Genomic DNA, 7,375 nt, shown 5'->3' with positions numbered 1-7,375 from the left:
ATTTTGATAGAAATAATTGGCTAAACAAAAAATTGCTAATCTACAGCTAGTATAGCACTTTGAATCGGATTATAGCTACTTTACCGCTAATTTCCTCCTAGTTTGGTTCAGGGTCTGTTGATCGTTACCAATAAAGCCAGCCATCGTTTTGAGGGATAAGATAAGACACAGTAGTCTGTTAGTGTAGCAATGGTGTGGTGGCCTTTGTTATGAGTGATGACTGAAGAATGGTTTGTAAAACAATTGTTATATATTATAAAAATTAAAAACAAGTAACAGTGTTTACAGCAAACTCTCAAGAGACCAAAAATGAAAGGAAAAAAAATCTGAGAGATTACACAAAGGCTTCTAGCCGTTCCAACATTGCTGTTTTCTGTCTTGTTTTTGCTTAACTGAGGCAAATTGCTTCTTGAAGTGCCGAAGACAACCAACCGGAGAGGGCTGGATTGCTTTGAAGATAAGATCATTCCTCTGCGCACTTCATCGGACACCAACTACTGAACTACTTCAACATGAGAGACTCGACAGGGTAAACCGACAGCACTATGTACCCGCCCTCAGATCATCCAACATTAGTGACTCTACCGCATTGCAGAGAGCCAGAGAGCCTGTGAAAGCCAGTCGATTCTTGGCTTGGCTTAACCTCTTCAGGACTCTCTGCACTTCTGTTGCTTGGGGAGTACCTTGGACCAGGGATTTTTTCATCTTTTGGCTTCAATGCAAAAGCCGCCCAACGTATACAAAATGGAAACGCAAAGTTTGAATAGACCAAACAAACACAAAATAGAAACACCATACTTCAAATGAGGATCCTTACCCGCCAGCAATGGGGATCATGGGCATTCCTCGAGGTTTGCTGCACGTAACATGCCGGTTTATTATGTACAGTAATAACAAGAGCACATGTTAATGCAAGAAGCACATGCTATGCTAGCAGTAAGGCTAACCTGTCGAGTGCATCATTATTCTCACTCAAGCAATGTGGTGGCTGTTTCAGAGAACAATAGGCTGTGATGGCTCACGCCAGCTATTCCTTGTTGCTCCAGAAACTGTATATGCTGCCTCAAGGACTCGTCCCTGTAAGATGCATAGCAAACTCCTCAGCGGTTCTCAGTAAATCTGGAATTATGAGTAACTACTGCACACTAATTGAGCAGAAAATTCATCTAAAAACAAACAGCTACACTTTTATAGGGCACTGCATTGTCTTCTGCAAATAAAGAATGCCTACAAAATTATTATCGTAGCCATCCATTATCTGCATAGTGACACAACCATCAAGATCAAACCAACTGTGTTATGATTAAAGGGATCTCTTACATAACAACTTGTTGACCATGCTCTTCTTGCAACTGCTTCCGCGTGAGGGAAACATCAAAACCTTGTTGTGGCATACTAAAAAGATCTCGAATCTCCTGAGGGTACAAACAACATAGCATAAGTATCTAGTAGGATATTGAGCAAACAATCACAGGCAACGGGATCAGAACTAGTACACTTCTGCTGAAGTAACGTGTTGGCTCTTTTTGCTCTGTAGCTGTCCTGAACAGAGCCCCCTTGATAACCTGGAGAAAAGATCATCTCACTACTCACTCTAGCTTTCCTTTCACATCTTATAGTCACAAAGAGTTGCTAAGATGGAAGCACAAAGAGTTGTGGGCACAGCATAGTAAAAAGGACATCTAGTCACATTCACATCAACAAAAACCAGTAGCAGATTCTACGCCTAGAAATCAAATTTTAGTAGTTGGGTGTATGCTGTTACAGAGAAAAACACAAGGATGAAGGATGTAACAAAAATTTCACCATGTAAAACCATGTATAGAAAGCTCATACTCCTAATATTTCTTCAACAAATCAGCAGGTAAGAACTGATATTTGAACCTGTAATTTGTATATCTTTTCGTCACTGGTTGCAGATGTCATCAAGCGGTATACAATCACATCTTTGGTCTGGCCAATCCGGTAAGCGCGATCTACACTTTGATTGTCTGTACTGTAAATATAAAAAGTGTGTAATTATAGAAAACTTGTAGTGCTAAACAATCATTCAAGAAAAATTAAGTGATGAAGTTAGGTGTCATTTTCAGATACCTTGGGTTCCAAGCAGGATCAACTAATATGACGCGTGATGCCTTGGTGAGCGTAAGTCCAAGTCCACCAACTTGCGTGGTTAGTAAAAATATTGGAGCTCTAGGACCCTCTTGGAAGTCCTGGAGGATGCAAGTACATGTAAGCAACAAAGCAGATATAGCCAACTCTATGACACAAAGCTCATGGAGATAACCTTCACAATCCTTTCCCGCTCAAAAATCGGTGTTGTGCCATCAATGCGCAAAACCTTGTTGCCCTCTAATGATATGGCACTCTGTTACAACAAGCCAACAGCTGAAACTGTTGAGCTAATAAGCCCAAAAATATAGGTACTCATTTTACAGAAAAAAATGACAATGGACATACTTGTTGACAAAGAAACTGTCAATGAAAGATTGCAACTTGCAAGAACATTCTGGTGCCAAAAGGCCAAACCTTTATGCCAGAAGTAGATCACAGACTAAAAAGGCTACTGGCGAGCCAATGATCATGTTATCAGACATTGTTTTTAAGTTCTTCTGAAAAAGTGTATCTCAACCACTACCGGAGGGAAAAGAAAGCTCTATATTGATCCAACGGTGATTACCAATGATAGTATTCAAGTTTCAAAGACAACCGGAACAGAATGTGATGTTACACTTCAGCTCGCACAAATGTGATAGTAATGAGTCCATGTATTTTAGTTTCAAAAAACGTATATAAAAGGCAACTAGCCATATATGTCATTGTCCAGTTGTGGAGACTTGAGTAACTTCCATGTGCATTGGGACTCGAGTAACTTCCAAAGAGACCAATGGATCTAAGCGGCACCGTATCGATGCATAGAAGAAATGCAATCTAGAAATAACAGGAAAGTGTCATGTGCAAATGTGCTAAAGCAGGATGGAGCACAAAATATTAAAATAGCAATAACACACCTGAATAAGGTTCAGCATTTTACGGGTCTGTGAAAAGATTAAAACATGATGCCCCTCTTCAACAAGGTTCCGCTGCAACATCAGATGATACTTATTTGAATTTAACATTAGGTCCAAATATATAGGTAACAACAAAAATGGGCATGCGTCCAACAATACTTACCAGCAAGGTCATGATGAATGATAGTTTGCATGAGACATCCTGACCAACTTCCAGTGCATCATCATCATGAACCATATCTTCAAGGTTCATGACCAGTTTTCTTACCATTCCAATGTCTTGATCATCCACCATTTCATCCATTCCTTCCAAGATATCTTCAGCAGCTTTCTTAGTCAATAGCAGTGGGTGATTGCATATTTTCTTCAATATCTGTGGAGAGAATAAAACAGTGTTAGCTTTCGAAAAAAGAATAAAACAGTGTACCAAACATAATCGCACCGATAAACGCATCCCCAATTTTTTTTAAGGCTATAAGCAATTTAGTTTTTTGAGCAACAAGAGAATGTGCACCCCCCCCCCCCTCGCCCGCACACCACGCACACACACACAAAAAGAAACACTACATGATGAGGAAAATTGATTGAGCTTACCTAAAGACCCCAAGGGAGCAGAAAACATGAAGGCCAAGGAAGGTAAACAGTATCACTATAAAAAACAAGTTTGAAGGTGATCTTACTGTGATTGCGGTCAGCGGTGATCTCTTTGGTTGTATAGCTGAATAAACCAGCGGTGATTTCTTTGGTTGTATAGCTAAATCAACCAACCCACTTTTTAGAAAAGCTTCATATAACTTCCTCTGCGCCCAAAGAAAGGTCATCGGCAAAACATCCATTAACCAATAGCTTAAGCAATTTTTTTTTACCAAAATGACAGTAGAGTCAAACCTGGCATGCCGTTAACTTCAGCCATACAATTAACTAGTTCTTCTTCACTGATGTGTTTTCTTCTGATGCGCCACTATGAAGGGAAACTTCACTTTTCGTGCGTCGCAAAAAGTATGGCTTGATCCGCTCTCTTAGTTTCTTTGAAATGTAGTTCAAAACCAACCAAAAAGACACATTAAATTATATAAATGAATTAGAAACATATTAAGAGTATTAATCTAGAATGATGAGCACAACAATTGAAGGAAACTACAAAGCCTACTTTAACACGTTAGCCCTCTTATTGTTTCAACTGAAAGTAGATCAAAAGTTAAACCTTAAGCCTGAGTGCAGCATATATATGCATTCTTTCAAGGGTGCAATCACATATGAATCTACTAACTAGTTGGTATATGAATGAGTCACACATATTACAACTTGTTAATGTCTAACTGTGTTTTATCAAAGTCAATGATGAAGTTGTGCTTCAAGCCTACAGATTCGGTGAGTAAAAGACGAGCCATATCCTAGCTTGGCTAAACTCTCTCCCTTAACTAGCTAGTTGTTGGTTTTTCACCTCTGTACAGCTCCCTTTTGGCAAATTGCTTATACAGTACTGAAATATACCAGAATAGCACGGAAGCTGTTCTCACCCGCCATCCATGTATTAGTAAGATTATGAACAGAAGAAGTTAAAGATAGAAGTAACTACCTCCGCCACTTTTGAACCTACGTGCTTCTCTTGAGCGGTAGCATTCTTGTCATTTTGTAATGAACATGGCACCATTTATGCCATTTCGAGTGATTTTGGTGATCGTATGACAACGCAATCAATGAAACTAACAAGTTTGTTAAGTGAATCTTTTTAGGTCCCAAAAATGTATTAAAAAGGGTTAGCAAAGCAAAACATGAAGAAAGAACTCAATGAAATGCTGAATTGGACGAGTTATAAAAAAATCAGTAGCACCGGTTTTTCCTATGACCCTGCACCGGACCTTCCGACAAGCATCGGTTTAACCGATGCTCAAAACTTATTCAAATGAGATGGACTTTAGCAGAATCATGTAGAGAATTTCACAAGCTTTCCAAAGAGTGCAAGATCATCGAAATCGGAGTTCCGAGTAAAAAGTTATGGTCAAAACACAGAGAAGCTAATTTCTGTGTGGCACCGATTGAACCGATGCTCAAAATTTGGTCAAATGAGATGAACTTTAGCATAATATTGTAGAGAATTTCACAAGCTTTCCAAAGAGTACAAGATCATCCAAATCGGAGTTCGGAGTAAAAAGTTATGGCCAAAATACAAAGCACCTTGAAGCTGATTTCTATAAGAACCGGAAATTCCGATGCTACAAAAAAGGACATCGGTGCAATGCCCGTACTATTGTCCAGAGAGCATATTTTTGACCCCAGAAAGTTCCTTTAGCACCGGAAATTCCGATGCTACCACCGGATGTTCCGATGGTACTATTTTTCAGCTGCATAACTCATCAGAAAGGCCCAACAACTAGTTCAAATTATTAGTGACCGGAAGAACCGATGCCCAAGCATCGGAAGTTCCGATGCCTACGCAGAAATGTGCCCAACATCTCTAAACGGCTAGTTCAAGTTGGAGGCCTATATATATGTGTGTTCCCCTGGCCATTTGAAGTTTTGCTGGAGTCCCAAAACATCTCATACACACCCAAGAACACCTCCAAGCCATACAAGAGCTCATTGATCATATCCTTAGGTTTTAGCACTAACTTTGTAAAGTGTGAGTGCTAGATTAGCTCTTGAGTGAGTGAACAAGCAAGGTTGAGATCTTTGTGGCTGGTTCTAGAGTGAACCACACTTGTATTACGGTGCGCCGGCCCCTTGGAGCAATTGGTGGCTCGCTAGCAAGTCAACGACCCTCCGGCTTGGTGTGGAGCGGCGTCGACGACATTGTGCGGGGGACGGAGGCCCCTCCTTCGTGGGCAATCTCCCTTAGTGAAGATCGGGATCAAGGTGACCGTGATTGTGTTCACGGAAGAGACTTGATTGCCGGGAAGTGATATTCTTCGTGAGTGCTTCAACAACGTGGACGTAGAGGCGCCTTTGTGGCAATCCGAACCACATGATAAATCCTCATGTCAAGAGTTCGCTTTCTCTCATCCCTCCCTTTTCGCTTCCGCATTTCATATTGCAACTTGTGTGCCTTTACTTTCTTAGTGTAGTATCTTGCTAGGATTGGCTATAGGTTGCAAAACTCTTTTGGGATGAGGGTTTCACACTAAGATGAACCATAGTTGCACATCTAGATAGCTTATTTTAATTTAAGTTTTGTGTATACTAGTTGGAGCCATATGTTAAGATTTTAATTGTGCCTAATTCACCCCCTCCCCCTCTTAGGCTAGAGCACCCCATCACTTTTAATTGGTATCAGAGCCGGGACTCACTTCTCTCACAAAGAAAACCAATTCCATTGACAAATTTATATTTACCGGCTCATTAGATCGGTAGGCTTCACCGCCTAGTGAGTTAGCTCTTAGGGGGAAAGGATGAATCCTTTTAGACCCACTCCACGGTTCGACGGCACGGGCTTCCAACGATGGAAGGTGTTAATGCAAGCCCATCTCCAAGTAACCGGGCTAAATGTTTGGAGAGTAGTGAGTGAAGGGGTAAAAAATAATGGTCAACAAGAGAAGCAATATGATGTCACCGCTAAATGCATAATCTTGTCTTCTCTTTGTGATAATGTGTTCAATCGTGTTTATTTTTGTGAAAATGCTCAAAAGCTATGGAAGACTATCATTGAGAACCATGAGGGCACGGTGGATGTTGCCAACGAAAGATACCATGTTCTCCTTGATAAGCTTAATAGTTTTAAGCAACTTGATGATGAGAATGCCGAATCAATGTACTCACGCTTAACACTCTTGTGAATAAGATTAATTCCTTAGGTGTGAAGCAAATTGAAGACTTGGAACACATTCGCAAGATCCTTCACTCACTCCGAAGGCCGGACTATGATTTGGTGACCACAATTCTATATGAGAAAGAGCTCGACACAATGACACCAAATCAAGTCCTCAACAAGGTGATCGCCCATGAGCTACGCAATGACATCAAGACAAAAGTGACATCTTCTTCACCAATACATAGTGCACTTGCATGCAACCAACTCAAGAAGTTGAAGAAGATGGTCATCAAAGGTAGTTCAAGTGATGAGAAAGAAGAGGATGCAAGAAGCTCCTCAAGTGATGATAAAGAGCCAATGCACCCCAACCTCTACAAGCAAGTAAAAAAGATAAACAAATATTTGAAGGAAATCAACTTAATGGGGTATATGGTCTTCCTCAAAGATGGGCCTCACCATCAACTTATGAAGATTGAGAAGAAGTTCAAGAAGAATAAGCAAAAGAAGGAGAAGAAGCCCAATCATGAATCATTTGCAATATTTGGTGAATCGGTTAGCGGTGGTGAAGAATCAAGTGCAAGTTCAAGTGATGAATCAAACAAGAAATTCACCACCC

At 40.5% G+C, this 7,375-nt stretch overlaps 1 pseudogene; it reads right to left on the bottom strand.

The window, feature by feature from the left end:
* Positions 1-228: 228 nt before the first annotated feature.
* On the bottom strand, positions 229-4,649 carry LOC120663170 (annotated as a pseudogene).
* Between the last annotated feature and the right edge of the window lie 2,726 nt (positions 4,650-7,375).

This window comes from Panicum virgatum, chromosome 2K, assembly GCF_016808335.1.
Source record: "Panicum virgatum strain AP13 chromosome 2K, P.virgatum_v5, whole genome shotgun sequence".
In the NCBI taxonomy this organism is placed as follows: domain Eukaryota; kingdom Viridiplantae; phylum Streptophyta; class Magnoliopsida; order Poales; family Poaceae; genus Panicum; species Panicum virgatum.
Note: the sequence above shows the minus strand (reverse complement) of the source record. Positions and strands in the feature narration are given on the sequence as shown.